At 31.9% G+C, this 23,536-nt stretch overlaps 2 protein-coding genes across 2 annotated transcripts in view; both read right to left on the bottom strand.

Moving 5' to 3' along the window:
* The window catches only part of LOC111417883 (argus), a 397,290-nt gene extending 387,268 nt beyond the window's left edge, over positions 1-10,022 (bottom strand). The window contains exon 1 of the mRNA XM_071194566.1: positions 9,648-10,022. The gene's annotated coding sequence lies outside the window, so the exon portion shown is untranslated. The remainder of the gene's footprint in view (positions 1-9,647) is intronic.
* Positions 1-23,536, bottom strand: part of LOC139429080 (uncharacterized) — a 516,749-nt gene that overhangs the window by 333,578 nt on the left and 159,635 nt on the right. The window lies entirely within an intron of this gene.

A 23,536-nucleotide genomic window follows, 5' to 3' on the forward strand; every position in this document is an offset into this window, starting at 1 on the left:
TTTGTCTAGGGCTCTATTGATGTAATAGTGAAAACTAGAAGAAAGAGAAACTAAAGAAAAACTAGAGACAAAGGGTGTGCTGAATTGAAAGGTATTATTGTAGATATCATGGAAGGCTTTCTAAAGATGTATTTTATATTTCCAGAGGAATGGTCGAGCTTTAGGTCGAGGAAATTAATGTTTTTATTAATTTCGATTTCTAGAGTAAATTATAGGTTTTTATGTAAATTATTCAGGTGAATGTGAAAATTATACAATTGATCTTGGTAAAATATCGTCTACATATCTTATCTATTTGACAATGATGTTTAGATGGATTTTTTTGTGAAATCGTCGATATTACCGTATTTTCTCGAATCTAATCCGCACCCTTTTTACAAATTTTGTATGCTCTAAAATCAAATGCGGATTACAATCGGATGTGGATTACATTGGTAAACCAACTTTTTTTACCATCATTGCATTTTTAAAATCGAGGTGCGGATTAGATTCGAGAAAATACGGTATTTAGAAAAATATCAGATAGAATATTGGAAAGGGGCATATCCATTGGTAGTCCTTCGGTTATCTCATAGTATTCATCATTAAAACAACAATGATTTTGAGAGACTACATGTTGTAGTAATAAATGAAGCTGGGAGACAATTTTATCATTTTTAAAATGGTTTCTAAAAATTATATCTATTAAGTACAAAATAAATTTTATCGCAACGTTCGAATATAAGTTGGTAACGTCCAAAGAAATTAGATTTGTATGTGTTGTATCGATATCAGAGGTTTTTTCAATAAATTGCCTTGAATTTTTGACATATACAGGGTGATTCAAAAAACCGGACGTACCGGACATATTGTCATACCTTGTTTATGTACTTAGGGTAATGAATACAATCTAGAGATTTTTGGATTCATATGTATGAATTTTTGTATGATATATATGTTGTTTGTTGATATGTTAAGATGTGGTGAAAAATGAACGAAAACCTCTTTACATTACTTTACATTTTTTGATAATTTCTTTTGTCATCCTGATACTGGGTATTTAGTGGAGACTTTTCAAGCTTTTTATACTTAATTATTGTTTCTCACGAATGTTAAAGTTTTGTCGATGTATTTCTCCTTATTGATGATTACAATTCCTGCTCATTTATCTGCTTTAACGATTACAGCATTGTTGTTGGTGAGTTTTTTTTTATAAATTTAATGATTTTATTTTGTTCTATGATAGAGATGTTCTTCGTAATTCTATGTAAGTATTTTATATAAAAAACAAAAAATTTTTCAACGAAAAAACAAAGTTGTAATTCTTTTTAATCATAGTTTCGGCTGATGATGGCTTTATAAGCCGAAACTAGTACCGAGTAAATAAAACAAGCCAGTGAGAAGTTGATCTATATTCATTTTCCTATTATCTGTTTATTAAAGTCCGTTAAGCTAATTCTTGGTGATGCGAGTGAGACTAAAATGCGTAATATATCTTTATCCAACATCATAATTCAAAGGCGCATTTTAGACGTGTTGGAACAAATTTTATCTGAAATAAAGGCATCTCCTGTATTTTCAATTCAACTTGACGAGTCCACCGACGTTAGTTCATGTTCCCAATTATTAATTTTCGTAAGATATATTCACTCGAACCATATCAAAGGAGAGTTTCTCTTTTGCAAACCCCTAAAAACAACTACGAAAGGTAAAGATGTCATGGATATGATAAGTTCGTTTTTTTAAAGTAATGATTAACAGTGGAAAAAAGTATGTGGAGTATGCACTGATTATGCATCAGCAATGCTTGGATGCAAAAGGAGTACATTGTATGATTTACCGATATACCCTTGCCAATGAGACACTCTCTAAGCATTTGGAAGAAGTCCTCAACTCTTTGGTAACAATTGTCAATTATATAAAAAGTAGTGCTCTGAATACACGTTTGCTCAAGGAATTTTGCAAAGATATGAACTCAAATCATGAAATTCTTCTTTTTTACATTGGTGTGCGTTGGTTGTCAAAAGGAAATGTTGGCCGTGTATATGAATTGGAAAAAGAAATAAAAGAGTTTTTAGAATTAAAAGACAAACATGACCTTGTGATTCGTTTTAATAACACGAATTGGATCCAAAGGGTAGCGTATTCATCCGATATTTTATTATTAAGGCTGAGAAATCGAAAGGGGGATTTCTTGTTAATGTAAAAAACGATATTAATAATCATCTTCAAGCACTTGAGTGTGAAATCCAGCGTTAGTTTCTAGAGTTGAGCGAGAAGCTGCATTTGTGCGAAACCCATTTTCATGCTTTCATCGATATAATCGATATTCCTAATGAAGTGCAAGATGAATTTTTGGAGCCACGAAATGGTTCCTTGGCACGCGACATTTTCCAAGAAAAGCAGTTATCGGAATTTTGGTGTACTATGCAATCGTATCCTAAAGTTTCGATAGTAGCGTTTGGAATATTAATTCCATTTGGGCCCACATACCTGTGTGAAAGTGGATTTTCATCCCTGTTACAAATAAAATCAAAATCCAGGAATAAACTTGAAGTTGAGGATGATATGAGATTGGCCTTAACAACAACAAAACCAAGAATTTTAAAACTTAGACAAATGCAGATGCCATGATCCTACTGATTTACTCTAGTTTTTAATTAATATCTACTTGTACTTCTAAAATTCTGTTTTGTTAAACAATAGGTGCAAAATATACTACCTATGTACTTTATTCTTTATTTCATCTCTATACTTTATTTTTTTTCTCTAATAATTCTAATATTAACCTAATATAAGTTGAACGCCTGAAAATAGGTTGGGAATCGCTGATCTAGATGTATGCGTTTTAATCACCTAATAAAACAAAATAATCAATCCAATAAATAATGTTTTTGTGACAATTAACACGTTTTAAGCACTTTATATAGATAATCTAATCATACGTGTCCCGATAATGTCGATATGTATTAAGCACTAAATACAGACCAATTTAAGCAATAATCTTGATTTGCTGTAGCTATCTGTAAACTGACATCAACAGAGTGCATAAGCGGATGACTAGGTCAAATGTGGCTTGAAGCTACATTAATTAGCCAACGCCGCATCGAAACACAAGTGCACATTGTCGAACGGATTATAACCGATTCGTCTCACACTTTGTGATAACATAATGATAACTCTTATAAATTGAGTACTTACAACACTATTTCAATTGTAAGTTGTGTTCTAAATAACGGTTGTTCTGAGAAATATCACGAAAAATAAAACTCATTTAATTGGTTTTTGTTATAAACGTATTCGTTCATGTTTATTTTAAAAACATGGAATTTAATGATGTGGTGTAACGCGAATTAAAGTTAGAATGTAGAAGTAACAAAAAAGTCGCTATAATAATAATTTATTACAAATGTTGAACATTTGTTTTTATTTAGTTGAGATACAACATAAAACGATTAACAATAGATTGAAATTCGCGTTTTCTTTTTGCATAGTATGCGAATCTTGGTTGAAAAATCGCTTGGACGGAGACCAAATGTATTTTTAACTAAAAACCGTCAGCCGTTTAGCGTTTCCATTGTTCCACTCTGCGTCACACAGCTTGATGTACCTTTTTTCTCGATGGTCATCCTGTGCCGCGAATGTGCATTTTGCCAAAACAGACGCATTACGGTCTAGTTTTTTCCTCGTATTTCAACGTGACGGTCTGCGAAAGAGTAGTGATACAACAGAGGCTCCTCTCCGTTGTTATTGCCGTTCATAACTACGCGGGCACTTCGCTGAGCTTTAAAATAATCCTATTTCAACGAGCTGTACACTTTAATATTCCGTTTGTAAATCACAATATTCCCATTTCATAACGGACCGGCAAATGAATCTGTGTCCATTACGCGTTCAAAGAGAGCTTTAAAAGAAAAGAAAGCCGATTGAAATTCATTAACGTCCATAGACGAGGCGTAAAACTACCAATAAAGGTAATGACGTTAGCAAGTTACTTTGTAAAAGTTAGTTAATTTAATTTGAATACCAGATGAATTAAAAAACTTAAACAGATTCTCAGCCCGCTTATCTGATACGAATACATATGGCATGACAAAGACTCAATTTAAATCCTCTATTTAAATCATCATTTAAATACGGCTTCGAATAAACGCCCGTCCTTAAACCCGCGGCATTGTTCGCCGCACATGGAGGAATAAAGAAAAAAACACCAACAATATTCAATTCGCATAAATCTCCATCGTATTATAAAACAACGTGCTGGGCGTTGGCAAAAAAATCGTTTTCATATCCGCTCACAACAACAATACTATACTTAGATGGGGTTAGTTTGGTATTTGCAGTGCACCAACAGTGCGGTTTGTATTCACCGTCATTTTGAACCCTAATAATGTTCCTGTGTGTGCGGATTCAGGTAAAATCACATGGGACCACCTGCTTATATATTTCAATCGGAAAATATAAGCTAATATAAGTTAAGAAATTATGTATAACTTGTATTAAAGTTTAACATTTCTTCCTCGTCCAAGGTGTCTATATCATACAACTTACTATACAACTAATTTTATTTTGGTTGAATTTAGCTAACTACTTTTTAGTCGATAAGAATATTTGGCTACACTATCTGTGTAATAGTTGTTCGATACATATTTTTTGGGGTCTAGCACACCTACGCCTTTAAATTCAGAGGTTTGATCTAAAACATTTTCAAGATATAAAGAAGGGATAGCTATGAAAAGCTAGGTCGTCTTTAGCGTTTTGGTAATTATCTAAGTAATAGTAGTCTTCTGCAAGTAATAGGTCTTTTGCAGTAAGTACCAAAGATCTGAAGCTGGATAAACATTCTAAATTAATAGCAATGTACCTGCAACAGAATCGATTAACATCATATAAACTTTTCTAACTGAAAATAAAAAATCCTTAAATGAGGTTGAAGATTATGAAATAGAACAATCTTGAAAAAGTCTTATTTTCCGAATGTCATTTCATTCCTTAATAAAGATATTGCTTATTTAATGAAAAAGAAACAACTTTTAAATAAAATCGTGGTCGCTTGCGGCCGAGTTGCCGAGTTTATTGTTACACCAAATAAAGCCGACGCAGCTTGCATAATATGATCACAAGTTTCAACTTTATATGATTAATCATTCAGCCCTAGTACACAGTACACGAGGTGTATGAAATTATTTTGTAAATTTGTTTCGAAACGTCGAACCTTAAGAATGAGGTGTGTATGCATAGAAATTACGGGATCTTAAGCATCTTGAGAACATTATACGAGAATGTACTAGAAACGTATCTCCTACAATCCTAAGAAACGTATCTCGCAAAATAAATAACCGAAGTGTTTCGGTTATTGTGCATAGAGAGAGAAGAAAATTTAATATTTCACTTCTATTATTTACACATGTTTGTTAATTTAAATAACAATTGTTTGTTTTAATTTATTTTTATTGATTTCATGTTCAAAAATGTACACTAAAAAGAGATTGTTTTCTTTTTTTGTTTGTCTTTGTGCTTAATATTGTGCCACGAAAAAAAAAAGAGAAAAGTTAGTGCTAATTAAAAATATTTGTTCATTTGACCACAAGGCCTATGTTGAATTTATTGCTGTATATCTTACTAGCTTTTATGATTCATCGGTCGTAGCAAAATGCACAAATAAGAACAAACAACAATTTAATTCTAAAATTTCCATGGCCAAATTCATAACAAAGACAATAAACTACTGTTACAGATGGATATAGGACCATTTGATAACGACATATTTAAGCGTATTTGAGGTAGTATGATATTGTTTCTTTGTCGTCGTATTTAGTGCACACGGCACAAAAATTAAGTATTCATATTGCCCCCAAGGGACGTTACTTAAATAGGGGTTTATGTGAGCCGATCCCATAACCAGACTATAATAAATATTTAAGCGATGTCTTTTTACAGCAAGCACAGACTATGTTTATAATATTGATGATTTTTTACCTTTTGAAATGTACGGAGTATGACAATACCTAATTTACAATTCCTTGGAATTTAATTGATTTTAATTGATAATTGCAACATATAATTAGTTTGTTTGACCTTTACCCCTTTATATCTACTGCATTATTTTTAGAAATATCTTCATTGCTCGTTAATACAAAAACTTGTGGACCAAAATATAGTCTTGCAGTTTGTGCAGCACTAAGTAGATTCTGTCCAATTGAAAATAATCAACTGAACTGGGGTGAGCTTTGATTTGTGATTCCTCCTGTGTTAAGACAAAAACAAATTTATCTGTTGTATTAACCCTCATCGCACCAGATAGGCTACGCAGCTTATTTACATGTTTGTTCATAAACGATAAAAAAATGTACATAACAAATTTTATTGGACCATTTGATAGTGACTGATATATATCGATATAATAGATCATATTACACCAAAAATTGTCGATGTTAATACGAATGCGACAAATGTTACTGAAATATGACCTCATTTTGGATTATCGTTTACGATAAGTGTTTTGAAAAGTTATAAAATGCCAGTGGAATTGATTTAAAATAATGAATTTGCACACCATAAATCGATATTTTTTTGCTACTATGCCACGTAAGCAACACTGGATAGATTGGCTGACGACAAATTCGCAGAATTAAAATTTATTTGAAATTTTTATTGATAATTGTGAAACAAAGTGTATTTGAGGAAGATTATCTTTAGGTATGAATTCTCAACTAAGAATTGTTAGCACTCGTTTCCTGGTAAATCAAAATAATAATGTGTAAATAGATCAAGAGCAAGGTGTAGTACTAAACTTCTTAACTTTTTCAAGAATATTCAGTTAGTTGACAAATTTTGGAAAAAAATTATGTATGTCCCCAGAACCATATGACTCCTTCTAACGATACAAAGAACAGGGCAGTAATTTTATTGCCAAATGAACATAGTGTTGATAAAATTAGTAAAGAACCTGAATACAATATCATTATAACAACACCAATATACCTGCTGATGTAGGAAAATTTGTACAAAGTACTCGATAATGCAGCTACAGATGCAAAAAACAATATTATCAACTATGATTAATGTGCCTTGGTCAGACTTAGAACGGGGGATTTATGACGCCGCTTGATCAAGTTGATGCCATTTCCGGCCTAGGTTGACATAATATTGTAGATCGTTAAGAGTGGCAGATATTGCCTTTAGTTATATGAAAAGTGCTTTCAGAAATGATGTACAAACAATTAATGAATTCACAACGATTTCTTGATGAACAACATTTACGTAGAGTAGGAAGATGATACTTCCGAAGAAACATGCATTTGAGTAATCTTATGATTACAGAAACTTATATAGTACAAAATTTGCATTGTGGTGCACAATTATTTGTAAACATAATGAGACAAAAATATTGTAAAATTTTAAACAAAAATGTTGTCCACATTTGTAACAAATATATTAAAACCTAACCTAATAACACAGAACACATAATGAGAAATTTACAATCCATGCACATTTGCTATCAGTGATTTGTGATTTACAACATTTTTATTAAAATTTTATCGAAACTGGCAATAAAATAAAAAGTCAGTCTTGTCTGATATTTCAATATTTTCTAGTAATACCAAAGTTATATGTATTAAATACACTTACACAATGAGCAAGTGTATTTAAGTATGATTGGCTTTTAGTATCACATGTGTACTCAACTGAGAATTGTTTAAACTCCTTTTCTGGGAAACCGCAATAATAATAAAAGATAAATAAATAAAACTAACACCAAAGGATATTCCACATTCCAAGATTATATTTTAAGATTGATTTTAATAAACCAATAGAACCAAATATAATATAATCTGTGTTTATACTTTATTTTGGACAAATACTTAATTTATAAATATTAATTAATTATTTATATATATTAACTATCGTAATTATTTACCTTAACGGTAACAATTTGTATTTTGAAATTATGTACGATGCATTCATGAATTAATGCGCACTGTATAAAATCATATTAAAAGTAATGTGAACATGATTTATTACATATTAAAATTATTTCAACGACCAATGTTATTATAATATTAATTTAACGTTTTAAAATTAACCAGAAATTTCGAATTTCTCCGTAATATATATTTTTTATTTATTTGAGTTTGTAAATGATAAATGAAATTGTTATTATAAACAACTGGAATCTATTTATGGAATATTAATGAACGTATAAATATTGAATTCGATCCTATAAATGTATAAAAAATTTAAGCACGATATTAATCAGGGTGATTTAAAGACGTTTCGTACTGAAGATGTTAGCTGAGGGGTTATCTTTACTAGGTTTCTTAGCGTACCAAGTGTAGTAAAAAAATATTGACCGCCAGTGAAGTGAGAAGACCCCACTTCTCATTGTCGAAAGTGTCACTTCCCCTTTTCACTTGAGACGTCGTTATTATATTATTTCCGTCCCCTTATTTATGAACGAAATTGACGGGTAATATTAAAAATATAAGGTCTCCCCACACCAGGGGGTTACCACCGCTTCAATGCGGTTTCTGGGTAATAAATGGTTAAGACATCTGCACTGTACAAAGCTGTTAAAACGTATAAGTGGGACAAAGTTTATTTGAAAAATGTACTATGTTCGTCTGAGACATTTTTCATTTACCTCGTTAGCGGTACAATGTAACTTTGAGCTGTCTGCAGTAGGTGATATAAAATGTTTGTCGAGGCATTATTAAAAATTCCGTCAGGCAATCTTGTTTTATGGCCAGCGGTGGTGTCTTGGACTTCTCAGCTGCCTTTCAAGATTAACATAAATTTTAGGGTTATCTTAATAATAAAGATATATGTATGAGACTTATACACCTCTTAACGATTCGTACACCTGCACAATCCTTTCAGATTACCATACCCAGCATAGCAGGTAGTAAACTTTGTTACTATGCAAAGTTCCGATTGGAGATTTTCTTGAAAGTTAATTTATTTGAATTATTACTATGGGAATTTATTCTAATAAATGTTTACAATGCCATAGTAAAATAAAAAAAATGCGGAATATAACTCTAATTACAAGGCAAGGATTGTATTTCATTTATCTATAATAGAGGTCTGTAATAGAAGCTGTAATCTAACTCCTAGATCGAATAAAAATTAATTAGAATGATAAAAATGAATGTAACTATACGAAGATTTGTTGGGTCTAAATTAATGTTCTTTCTGCAATACTTTAGGTTCGTAGTTTACCGTCTCTTGACAGGTGATCTTTCAGAAGGGTAACATCTGTCAATTAACCGTTTGTTTGGGAAGCGGGAGCTGGTAAACTGGTGTTCCTGCGAAGACGTTTCCGATAACAATGGGTTATTAATTGATTTATCTCCTTGTTAGAACCTGTGGAGATAAACTTAAATGACAAAGCTTTAGATCTTTCAGAAATAAACTGATTCTTTAATTAGATGAATTTGTTTAAAACAAACGAAATATGCAAGGTAAATTTTGATGAATTAAATAAGTTAAATATGTACATATATAGTTTATTGCAGTCACAATTTGGATTTTAAAGTGGATAGATGAATGAGAAAATCAACCCCTAATTAATAATTATTAAAGTTTTAATTTAAAAATTTGATTATGAATAAACAACCCATTAAAATTGAAACGCAACACTGTAATTAATTAAATTGGATACTCACAGTGGAATAAACCAGTCAGGTCTCTAGGTACCAATTTTCGCCGATAAAGTTTTTTTAAGCACTATCACTAAAAACGTGTTAGATCGCGAACAGTCAGCACTCTTAACTTGTATCGTTCTACTTTAATTTTGTGTTATTTGTTGAACTAAATATTATAAACAGAATTTAAAAGATAACTATTGCCATCGTCACTTTAAAACACGTTAAAAATAATATAAATGTAATCGCGGTCACTCGCAGGTTAATGTTATCACGGCGATGCCAAGAACGTAGTACGTCGTCTATCAGATCCAAGTTCAGTGTGCATCGCGACGCTCGCGCGCGTTTAACGTCTCGCACAACACAGCCAGAAACTCTTCGGGCCTTTAACCGGCCAAAAGCGCTGGGTCCAGTACCGATACTGCGCACCAGACCTTTGCCATCCCTTCCCAGATCCCGCGCTCACCCCAAAACCCTCCCTTTTACACAGGAAACTGTTTTGACTGTGCCTCTTGTTCCCCAAGACTCCACGAACACAACTTCTTTTCTACTTCCTTCTTTGCCTTCATTCTCTTCAAATCCTTTCGCTCGATCAACAAAGAAAGGAAATTTAAATAGATTTTTTTTATTAAAAAACTTTTTTATTTCTTTAAATGAAATAATAAAACAAATCCATCTCATTTATTAAATAAGTTATGTCTAAAATAATTCTTTATTTAAGTTTTAATAACTTTTTTAAGGAATTACTTTTCCTTCTTTGTCTTTGAAGTCTCTGGTGGTTCAGTCGATACGGCATCGCTTTAGCCGATAACATGGATAGAGAAAAAGCCCTATTGACGTTAACGATCGAAGTTGAGGGTGCGCAAGCGTCCTGCAGGGATTTACGAGCTTCATTCGTGTAGGGAAGGTGGAGGGTGTCGGACGTTTTCGTGTAGCCTGGAATACTCCATCAGGAGAGGACAAAACCAATTTTAGTGAGAACGGTTTATATTTCGGGATGTTTGCCGAACACGCACGCATACTAATCCATATTAGGTGATTCCATTAAAACCCAATTTTGGACACAGTTATATCAATTTACTAATCGTTTATATTACACTTTGTTGGCATCACGTTTTCTATTAAATAAATTATACATTTTATAGCCTATTTTCTTCTATAAAATAAGTTGTACAGAAAGACTATAAATACGACGATAAATTTGAAAATCTATAAAAGATACAAAGGAAGCAGCAATTGGTAGTTGCCAATTAAAAAAAAATTGTCTTAGTTATTAACAAATCAACAAACAAACAACCAGATCGAAATAACTATAGATGTGAATTTTTCCAAAAAAAAAACACTGTTTAAAAACGATGAAAGATATTAACAGAATCCCATTAAACCATAACGATTACATCATGGAGCTTAATAGAATAATAAAAATAGGTTTAAATAACAAATACAACATAGCGGATATACAAAATGTTTTTAATAAAGTGCATTACTCCAATATTATTAAATTAATTTATCCTCACTTTAATAAAGTCAATAAATATACAGGGTGAGTCAGAAAGAATGGGAAATCCGAATATCGGAAATACTAGACACCAAAATATGATGATTTAACGTAACATTTCTTATACAAATGTCGGTGGTTTTCGAGGCATAGGGTGTTGAAAGTTAAATTCTTACTTTGAAATTTCTTGATAATTTTGAAGGTTTTTGTACTATTAACATAAAATTTGGTAGTTTTATGTTTTCGAGCATGAGAAATACGAATTTGAAACTTGTTTTGTTATTGCTCGTAGAGGGCGCTAGATACACGCTGCTCGTTTGATAAATCAAATCATAAATTTTTTGGCTCGACAGCTACGACCAATAAGAGCTGCAAATCACAAAGAGCATTCAATTTTACATAAAAAAGGTACTCTTATTGAAATTGTCTAAGTCTATCGGTTTTCGAATTATTTACTTTTAAATGTTTAAATGTATTTGTTCTTCTAAAATATTTATTTTTGAATATAAGCAAAGTTGGCTTATTTTTGCGCTCATGTTTCGACTATTGCTTGTTAATTGTTAACATTGATCTAATTTCCGCGTGCAATAATCATTTTTACCAACAATAAAGTTATTACCAATTTGAAAATGCCACGACATAATGAGTTTTCTAATAGTGAAAAATCCAGATTTAAATCCACTAGAATTTTGAAAGTGGTCACAATATTCTATTGTTATTAATTAATTGTTATTGTTATCGATTATTATTGTTACTAATTACTATAGTTACTGTGTTATTGATTTTAAATGTTAACCGTAAAATTACTTTGAAACAATTAACAGCAGACAACTTGGAAACCAGTAGACTTAGACAATGTAAGCAAGAGTACCTTTTTTGTGCAGAATTGAAAACTCCTTCAGATTTCTGGTTCTAATTCACCATACCTCAACGGATAAAATAGTCATGACTTGATATCTCAAACGTACAGTGTGCATCTAGCGCCCTCTACGAGTAATCACAAAACAAATATCAAATTCGTATTTCTCATGCTCGAAAACATCTAACTACCACATTTTATGTTAATAGTACAAAAACCTTCAAAATTATCAAGAAATTGCGAAATAAAAATTTAACTTTCAACACCCTGTGTATTAAAAACCACCGACATTTCTAGAAGACATGTTAGGTTAAATCGTCATATTTTGGTGTCTAGTGTCTCCGGTATTCGAATTTCCCATTCTTTCTGACTCACCCTGTATATCTTTGCCATACATACCTCAGATACCACGCATTATAAATAAGTTCAATTTGACAGCCTCCTTCTCGAACAACTCTTTGATTAGTAAATGTATAATTAACAACAAACATATATTTTCACCACTGGATATGAGTGGTGTTTATAAACTTAAATGCGCTGACTGTGACAAGTTTTACATCGGACAGACAAGGCGTAATCTTAAGACAAGGTTTAGAGAACACGTAACTAAACAATCATCGGCTGTATGCAGACACGTTTCGGATAATAATCATAATACCAATATCGACCAAATAATTAAAAGAATTAATAAATCTAAAACACTCGACATATGTATTAGAAGAGTTCTACATTCACAAAAACTATCTCAATAATAAAGAACTTTTAATTAACGAAAACATCGAATTTAATAAACAACGATATTTGCTGAAATTTTTGTAGAACCAGATTTTGGAAATCCTTGCATCTGCGCGTTAACACAACTTTATTGTCGTTATTAAATTTAGTTACACATCGAACACATTGCAGTAAAGTCCAAATTTTCAAAACCTGTTCTGCAAATTGTATTCCGATCATCATCTTACAAAGTACTGTATTTTGATTTTTGAGTACAGTAATACCCCGTAGTTACGCGATAGGTGGGACTTACAGTAGTCGCGTAAATCGAAAATCGTGTAAGTCGAAATTCGATGAATACATATTATAAAATCAAGGATTAATAAACATTAATTTTTTTAAAAAAATGTATGTACAGGGTGGTTCAAATTCGATGTCCGAATGGGCTATCTCGGAAACTGTAAGAGTTAGAAAAAAAGCAGCTAACATGTCTAGATCTCTTTTTTTAAATAAATTCCAATGTCGAAAACCTAAAAGCGCTATCGTTAAAAAAACCGCGTAAGTACGGGGACGCGTAAGACGGGGTTGCGTAAGTCGAGGTTTTACTGTATTAATAATAGTAGACATACAGGGTGTTCATTTCAAAACTTTCCACCTCAATTTCTGTAAATCCGGAAGTTTAAAAAGAAAATCGCTGAAATAGGTAAAGAATAAAACCAAGGGGGACAAGTTTTTATGCAAAAATTGACTCACTCACTTCAACCCCCCGCCGCCAGAAACCAACCCCTTAAAAATCTTAAATGGAAAGGGGTGTCAAGTGATACCTCATTTTAAAGGTCTTTTAAGGTATTACATGTTAGTATTTATTTTTTTTTAAATTGATCGATTCGTTTTCGAAATTTTTGCGAAAATCTTTGTTTTGTATTTCCCGCTTTAATTAATATTAAAAACTTTAATCACCTTCTTAAAAGCAAGAATAAGTAATCTTTTATTATTAATTTATAAAATTAAATTACCATGTTCGTTTTTACAACGACCATTAAACCTTTATTATTTCGGAGCAATCGGAAATATTTAAGAAAACTAAACACGTATAATTATGAATTAAATTAAATTTTATTGAAAGTATTTTACATTAAACCTGTATGAAAATTACTCTTGACTCGAATGGCCAAAAAAAGGAAAAAAAGAGACGAAATTTTTCTCTTTCTATAAACGAGTTATAGGCAGGCTCACAGTGCGAGAAAAGAATAAAATAAAAGTGCAAAAACAGCAATAATGGTTTACAGTTTGCAGGAAAGGATTGAAATTGTATTAATGTATGGATCCCAAAATGAATGTGCTCGACGAACTGCCGCAGTTTTTAATGAAAGGTATCCAGATCATGAAGAAATTCACTCAGACCGGGTCCGTTGCCAGCATAAAACATAATGAGTCGAGAGTTTTGAATGAAACCGCTCAACTGGAAGTGTTGGGTTATTTCGGTATCAACCCCAATACTTCATTGCGTCAGGTATCTCGTGCAACTGGCATATCCTTGGGTTCTGTTCATAAAGTTGTAAAACTTCACAAATTCCATCCTTATAAATTGAAAATACATCAAGAGCTAACTGAAGACGATTTTGACAGGAGAATACAGTTTTGTGAAGAAGTGACCACTATTATTAATAATAACAACGTTTTTGTGAAAAATGTCTGCTTTAGTGATGAATGCACTTTTACTTTAAATGGATTTGTAAATAAACATAACTGCAGATATTGGAGTAATGAAAACCCTCATCTGACTGTAGAAGGGCATACACAATATCCTGAAAAAGTTAATGTATGGGTCGGCATTTTGGGAGACTATGTGATTGGTCCAGTGTTTATCGATAGAAATTTAAACGGCGAAGTGTACTTGGATATGTTAGAAAATAGGACGAAGAGGTCCTATAGAATGGCCAGCCAGATCACCAGATTTGACGCCATTAGACTTTTTTTTTATGGGGTCATTTAAAGTGTGTTGTATTTACCTCTCAACCTCAAAATTTAGAAGAACTTCGTCAGAGAACTACTGCAGCTTGCCGTGGAATTCAAAGGGAAGTTTTTGAAAATGTGCGCCGTAGTTTTGAACAACGGTTGTACCATTGTTTAGCTACTAACGGACAACACTATGAACAATTATTAAGTTGATTTTCTCTGCAAAAAGTTTTTGTACATAATTAAATAACTGAAAATAAAATAGAACGTTTCCAGCAGTTAAAAGTTGTTTAAGTAATAACCAAATAAACCTAAAAGAAAAGAAAAATGAAACAGAAATCGTTTTTTCTAAATATCTTTGACAGACGCCACACTGAGGGAAATATATTCTTGAACGAAGATTATTACTCTTAGCACAAGCTTATCATATTCTTGTATATACACAAGCAGATCATTTTGTTAAGTGAAGAGAAACCACATATACTCAAAGCAAGTATACAAATATTCTTGATTCTCAAGATAACGAATTTCTAGTGAAAGTAAATCAATCATCTTGAAAAAGAGTATCGTAGTGTTTCGTCAACAATCCCATTATATTATATCCCATTATATTCGTATCGAGAATAAATTTCTTATGTCAAGAATAACGTATCTTTCTTTTTAGAAAAACTTACTCATGTAACAACAATCTTGTATAATTCTTCATTTGAGTATTATAAATTATTGACGCAGGAATGAATTTTTTGATACAAAGAATTGATATTCTTCGATGCTAAGAATATGAGATACTTCATTCGATAATATTTCTATTCTTAAAACAAAAAAATATTTTTGTTTTAAGAGTATCTTATACTTGTTTCTAAGAAATACATTCAAGAATAAATTTTTCTTGAGGGTCAAGAATAATTTTCCTCAGTGCAGGCAAGCTAGCCAACGGAGGTATAATATCATTGTCAAAATAACCTAAATATCAAAGATTTCCGATTGCTCCGAAATAATAAAGGTTTAATGGTCGTTGTAAAAACGAACATGGTAATTTAATTTTATAAATTAATAATAAAAGATTACTTATTCTTGCTTTTAAGAAGGTGATTAAAGTTTTTAATATTAAAAACAAAACAAAGATTTTCGCAAAAATTTCGAAAACGAATCAATTTAAAAAAAGATACTAACATGTAGTACCTTAAAAGACCTTTAAAATGAGGTATCACTTGACACCCCTTTCCATTTAAGATTTTTAAGGGGTTGGTTTCTGGCGGCGGGGGGTTGAAGTGAGTGAGTCAATTTTTGCATAAAAAGTTGTCCCCCTTGGTTTTATTCTTTACCTATTTCAGCGATTTTCTTTTTATATTTCCGGATTTACAGAAATTGAGGTGGAAAGTTTTGAAATGAACACCCTGTATATACATGTATATAAATATAAAGGTGAGCCGTCTTTGTGTTTTAATGCTTTAATGTACAAACCGTCAACGTTTTTTCCGAAATCGTTTTTTATATGTATATTTTTAGAATTCGACCCACATGTAAATTTTAAACTTCAACAAATATTATGTACGTCTAAATAACGAATTGTCTTCATTGCTTTTACGATGTTAAGTTTATATAGATCATATCCTCCATTTTCTACATCCTAAGACGGTAAATATTTAATATGTAATTTTGTTTTAATTATATGTATTTGATTTATAAAACCTTTTAGACGTGCCTAAAGAAGACCAACTTATTGGTTGAAACGAAACGTAGCACCGATTTAATAATTGAATAAAATATCTTTCATCGTTTTTAAACAGTGTTTTTTTTTGGAAAAATTCACATCTATAGTTATACATATACGATGAATATATGTAGAGTCAACATTAGCTAAAAAGATCGAAATAAAACCAGAACAAAATACGTGAGGAAGGAAAACAATTTTAAGAGATTTTTTTTTATTAGTTACCCAAATAACTTAGATACAACCATAGACATTTATTACGATTTAAATAATTATGCCTACTGTTTATTTAAAAAAATAACATGAATTAAACAAATAATCATAATATTAAGATGTTTAATCGTTAAAAAGATATAAGCTTTCATTGCCACACAAATAAATGGATTAATATCAACCTCTAGAAAGAAGAGAAGATTAGCAAACATTTTAGGCTTAGCAGTTAAATTTACTATCGGCAATGTAAACGCACAAGAAGATAACATTATTAATGATTTAATTAAAAACGATAATAATAGGCGATAAAATCATTATAAACAGTTTATGAGAAAAACCCTGAAACGGGTCTAAAGATTTTAATTTTTTGATGTAAATTTAAAATTTTTTTACGCCATTTCTAAACGAGTTATGACTTCATCGATATTTAAAAAGAATAGCAATGCCCCATTTTTTTACCTATGCGAAGTTAGCCCCCAATTTTTTTAGCCCCCAATTAGATAGGATTTTACATTTATAGTATTTTGATTATAACAAGAGAATCAGTCAACCGATTTCGATAAACAATGTCTCATTCGAAAGCTTAATCCTTGGCCAATACGAAAGTGGGAATGCCCAAATCGAAATCTCTTTCGAATTCAGCTAAAACGCCAAAATAATGCAAAGGTACACGAAAATAACACAAAAATGATCTTTTTTTATGTAGTGATAACTCGTAAACGATGTACCCGGTGATCAAGATCTATACATCATTCGATTCGTCATAGTTTCTTCTATCGAAATCACAAAATGCCCGATTTCAATTCTCTCCCGTTAACCTTGTACATCCCTCGGAATGACACCGTGTTCCGTGTGGCTCGTTGTTTATGCACGTGTGAACGCCTGAAAGTTTAGCCCCCAATATAAAAAAATAATTTAAACTAAATCGACTATAATTAGAGAACAGTTTGGCGGATTTTAATGTTTTATATCTCAATCGAAAGTTTATGCCTGGCTAAATGCCCGATTCGAAATATTTAAGGATTTTGATTAAAACACAAACAACGAATTAATCAAACACAATTATCTCCTTAACTAATTGACCAATACTAGTCATCAACATCTCAATCGAAAGTATGATCTACAATGAATGCGAAGGTGGAAATGCCCGATTTCAAAATTTACTAATTATTTGCGTACGGCTATTGAAATGACCCCGCGAATCTGCCGACAGAAGTCTAGCCCTCAATAAGAAAAAATTAATTTTGATTACATTCCCTATAACTAAACAACGGTTTAACGGATTTTAATGTTTTATATCTCAAACGAAAGCTTGCGTCTAGCTGAATAACTATGTCGAAATGCCCGATTCGAAATATTTAAGGATTTTGAATAAAACACAAAAAATTAATTAATCAAATAAGTCAATTATCTCCTTTGTTAATTGACCAATTTTAGTCATCAATATCTCGATCGAAAGTATGATCTACAATTAATGCGAAGGTGGAAATGTCCGATTTAAAAATTTACTTATTACCTACGTACGGTTATTTAAATGACTCCAAGTACCTACCGACTGGAAGTCTAGCCCCAAATTCGAAAAAATTAATTTTGATTAAATTCGCTTTAACTAAAGAATGGTTTGACCGATTTTAATGTTATATATCTCAATTGAAAAGCTTGCATCTGGCTGAATGTAGAAGATATAAACATTAAATTAACAAGGCGTATACACGCATAACATTCTATTACATGAAACTGTAAGTGCATTTTTCTCGAAACACCCTTTTTACATCTGGTTAACTTAGACAATCCACGCACCAACTTGGTTGAGGGACAATGTAAAATTATTTTCTATAAACAATTCTTTTTAAATAAGTAAATATATCATGAAAACATATGCAAAAGATAAAATTTAAATACCACATGATTTTGTAGCAAAAAATTCCCAAATGAAATCATTTTATTTGATACAAAAAAAGAGACTCCCCCATTAAAAAGTTTGAATTAGATTATACTAGTATTATTTGGAGTGGTTTACACTCAATTTCAAATTATTTAATGTTGATTATTAAAGCTTTATAATTTTTCAAGCACAAAATGCAAAAATTTATTGATAGTACCGTTTTTCGAGCACAAATCCAGTGAATAACGTTCAAGCGGTTTTTATCTGAAAAAATTACACCGTTCAAATCGCTAATTTTCCCGATATGTTTTGGTCAATTAATAAAATTGAAAACGACTCACCGAATAGATGTTGTTTCCCTTGGATTTTACTTCGAAGCTCAGCTGGAAAGAAAAGATAAATTAATTTATTGTGACAAAAAAAAAGAATTAATACGATACCTTCACATCCTTCAACATCCATAAAATAGCAATCCCATGATGTTCTATATCACATCACTAATATCACCTAACACTTAGCATAAATATAGCACGCATTTATCACTTAATTTAAGTAAAAAGTTTTATTTTTCTAAACTACTTTATCACCCTTAAATGCCCGCACATCAACTAAAATGCGTTATTAGCGAATCAACTTCCAAACATCCCCTCCTTAATTTATTGTGGGAAGAAGGAATAGTGGAGGTGGGTGAATAAACAAAAAATGTAAAGACGACGGGCCGAAGCGGTTTTAAATCGTTTTTTGGTTTTAAAACTCAACCTTTCAATAAAAAATTACTCGTTTTCTCGAAACATTTGAAATAAAACTTACGTCATTTTCTAAAATAAAACGCACTAATCGAACTTCAATGTTTAACACTTCCTGCAAAAGAAAGTCTATCCCCCAATATAAAAAAGATAATTTAAACAAAATCGACTATAATTAGACAACAGTTTGACGGATTTTAATGTTTTATATCTCAATCGAAAGTTTGGGGGCTAAACTTCCAGTCGGTCATTTCAATAGCCGTACACAGGTATTTAGTAAATTTTGAAATCGAGCATTTCCATCTTCGCATTCATTGAAGATCATACTTTTGATCGAAATGTTGATGATTAAAATTGGTCAATTAGTTAAGGAGATAATTGACCTATGCGAAGTTAGCCCCCAATTTGTCTAGCCCCCAATTAGATAAGATTTTACATGTATAGTATTTTGATTATAACAAGAGAACCAGTCAACCGATTTCGTTAAACAATGTCTCATTCGAAAGCTTAATCTTTGACCAATACGAAAGTGGAAATGCCCGATTTGAAATCTCTTTCGAATTTCGCTAAAACGCCGACATAATGCGAAGGTAGACGAAAATAACACAGAAATGATCTTTTTTAAGTGCTGATAACTCGTAAACGATGTACCCGGTGATCAAGATCTATACGTCATTCGATTCGTCATAGTGTCTTCTATCGAAATGACAAAATGCCCGATTTCAATTCGCTCTCTTTAACCTTGTACAGCCCTCGGAATGACACCGTGTTCGGGTCGTTGTTTATGCACGTGGGAACGCCCGAAAGTCTAGCCCCCAATATAAAAAAATTAATTTAAACTAAATCGACTATAATTAGAGAACGGGTTGACGGATTTTAATGTTCTATATCTCAATTAAAAGTATGTGCCTGGCTGAATGCGGTTGTCGAAATACCCGATTCGAAATATTTAAGGATTTTGATTAAAACACAAAAAACGAATTAATCAAACACATCAATTATCTCCTTAACAAATTAACCAATTTTAGTCATCAACATCTCGATCAAAAGTATGAGCTTCAATGAATGCGAAGGTGGAAATGCCCGATTTCAAAATTTACTAATTACCTGCGTACGGCTATTACAATGACCCTGCGAATCTGACGACTAGAAGTCTAGCCCCCAATATGAAAAAATTAATTTAAGCAAAATCGACTATAATTAGGAAACGGTTTGACGGATTTGAACGGTTTATATCTCAATCGATAACTTTGCCTGGACGAATGCGGTTGTCGAAATACCCGATTCGAAATATTTAAGGATTTTGATTAAAACACAAAAAGCGAATTAATCAAACACATCAATTATTTCCTTAACTAATTGACCAATTTTAGTCATCAACATCTCGATCGAAAGTATGATCTACAATGAATGCGAAGGTGGAAATGCCCGATTTCAAAATTTACAAATTACCTGCGTACGGCTATTGAAATAATCCCGTGAATCTGCCGACTGGAAGTCTAGCCCCCAAACTTTCGATTGAGATATAAAACATTAAAATCAGTCAAACCGTTCTCTAATTATAGTCGATTTAATTTAAATTAATCTTTTTATACAGGCTGTTTTAAAACAACGTTTAAATATTTATAGGGGTAGTACTACAGTCGAAAACACGTCGAAAAGTGTTAATCAACATGGGTCCGAAAATCAACCGTTTTCGAGATATCCTGTATCTCGTTCAATTTTTTTGGGACTACGTTTTTTCTTTTAAACTATAATTATTACAGATTTGATACTTGGCAAATCGGTACAGTATGAAACTGTCTCTTTTTGAGAATAGTATGATGTTTTCATTGCTTCCGGTTGGACCGGAAGTGAAAATAAATACCACTATTTTTTAGAAAATTCCAAAATTTTATTTAACGTTTAGTTAGATAGCTTAATTCTAAACAGCATTAATTCGAAAAAAAAATGTGTACTCCTTAAGGTTTCCGAGAAAAAAAACATTTTTTAAAATAAATTATTAGAAAAATTGGATTGACACAATGTAGTACTAATTCTTTCGGTTTTTTTAAGTTACAAATCGATGCAATATGAAACTGTCTCTTTTTGAGAGTAGTATGATGTTTCCATTGCTTCCAGTTAGTATAAGTTATTCCATTTGACGTTTCGCTCAAATTACGAAATAACCAAACTCCAATAATTTGATTTTGCGAAACCTGAAGCGAAAGCGTTTGCAATGGTCTTGTATTCAAATGCTGAAATGAGCGATATGATGTTTATGTACGACCGTGCCAATGGAAATAGTAATACGTCGTTTCTATGCTGAAACATTTCCCAATCGCCGGCTACCTTCACATGTTACGTTTCAGTCACTTTTTCACCGTCTTAAAGAAACTGGATCGTTTGAAAAAAGGTTTTATAATACCAGACGGCAGAGAACCGTATGTACACCGGAAATAGAAGAACAAATTTTAAATACAGTTGCTGAAAATCCCGAATCAAGTGTGAGAAGAATTTCGGCTCAAGTGGATATGTTGTTTGGAGAACTCTCCGCACGGTTGACATTCTGTCAGTGGTTTTTACGAGAAGCTGCTGAACGTCGTGGATTCTCAACTAACATACTTTTCACCGATGAAGCTGGTTTTACCAGAAATGAAATATTTAATTTCCACAATAATCATGTGTGGTCTGACGAGAATCCTCGAGCCGTTGTTGAAACCAGACATTAACAGCGTTTTAGTTTAAATATCTGGTTAGGCGTCGTAGGGGATAGGTTGTTGGGACCGATAGTTTTACCACAACCATTAAATGGTCTAACATATTTGGATTACTTGGAAAACACTCTACCTCAACTTTTGGAAACCTTGCCGTTAAATCAAAGATTAAATCTCTGGTTTATGCAGGATGGAGCTCCCCCGCACTTTAGACAACATTTGAATGAAAGGTTTCCTGGGAGATGGATAGGACGAGGAGGCCCCATTGCATGGCCTGCACGTTCGCCGAATTTGAACCCGCTAGACTTTTGTTTATAGGGCTACTTAAAAAGCTTAGTGTATGCGACACCTGTAAACGATGTTAAAGACTTGCGGCAACGAATAGAACAAGGTTGCCAGACCATTCGTGAAAACTACGGGTTATTTGAAAGAGTTCGGGCTTCCTTTGAACGTAGAATGAGAAACTGTATTGATGTTGCAGGTCGACATTTTGAACATCTTCAGTAAAAAGCTTCGTTTTGATTAGTATTAGTATTACGTTGTGTCAATTCAATTTTTCTAATAATTTATTTTAAAAAATGTTTTTTTCTCGGAAACCTTAAGGAGTACAAATTTTTTTTTCGAATTGATGTTGTTCAGAATTAAGCTATCTAACCAATAGTTAAATAAAATTTTGGAATTTTTTGAAAAATAGTGGTATTTATTTTCACTTCCGGTCTAACCAATGGAAACATCATACTACTCTCAAAAAGAGACAGTTTCATACTTTATCGATTAGCCAAATATCGAATCTGTAGTAGTTATAGTTTAAAAGAAAAAACCTAGAGTCCCAAAAAATTTGAACATCCTGTATCTCGAAAACGGTTGATTTTCCGACCCATGTTGATTAACACTTTTCGACTTGTTTTCGACTGTAGTACTACCCCTATAAATATTTAAACGTTGTTTTAAAACATCCTGTATTGGGCGATAGACTTTCTTTTGCAGGACATTGAAATTCGGTTAGTGCGTTTTATTTTAGTAAAATGACGTACGTTTTATTTGAAATGTTTCGAGAAAACGAGTAATTTTTTTATTGAAAGGTTGAGTTTTAAAACTAAAAAACGATTTAAAACCGCTTCGGCCCGTCGTCTTTACATTTTTTGTTTATTCACCTCCAGTATTCTTTCTTCCCACAATAAATTAAGGAGGGGATATTTGGAAGTTGATTCGCTAATAACGCATTTTAGTTGATATGCGGGCATTTAAGGGTGATAAAGTAGTTTAGAAAAATAAAACTTATTACTTAAATTAAGTGATAAATGCGTACTATATTTATGCTAAGTGTTAGGTGATATCAGTGATGTGATATAGGACATCATGGGATTGCTATTTTATGGATGTTAAAAGGTATCGTATTAATTCATTTTTTTTTTGTCAGAATAAATTTGTTTATCGTTTCTTTCCAGCTGAGCTTCGAAGTAAAATCTAAGGAAAGCAACATCCATTCGGTGAGTCGTTTTCAATTTTATTAATTGATCAAAACATATCGGAAAAATTTGCGATTTGAACTTTGTAATTTTTCCAGATAAAAACCGTTTGAACGCTACTGGATTTGTGCTTGAAAAACGGTACCATTCAATAAAT

This window comes from Onthophagus taurus, chromosome 2 (genome assembly GCF_036711975.1).
Source record: "Onthophagus taurus isolate NC chromosome 2, IU_Otau_3.0, whole genome shotgun sequence".
Classification (NCBI taxonomy): Eukaryota; Metazoa; Arthropoda; class Insecta; order Coleoptera; family Scarabaeidae; genus Onthophagus; species Onthophagus taurus.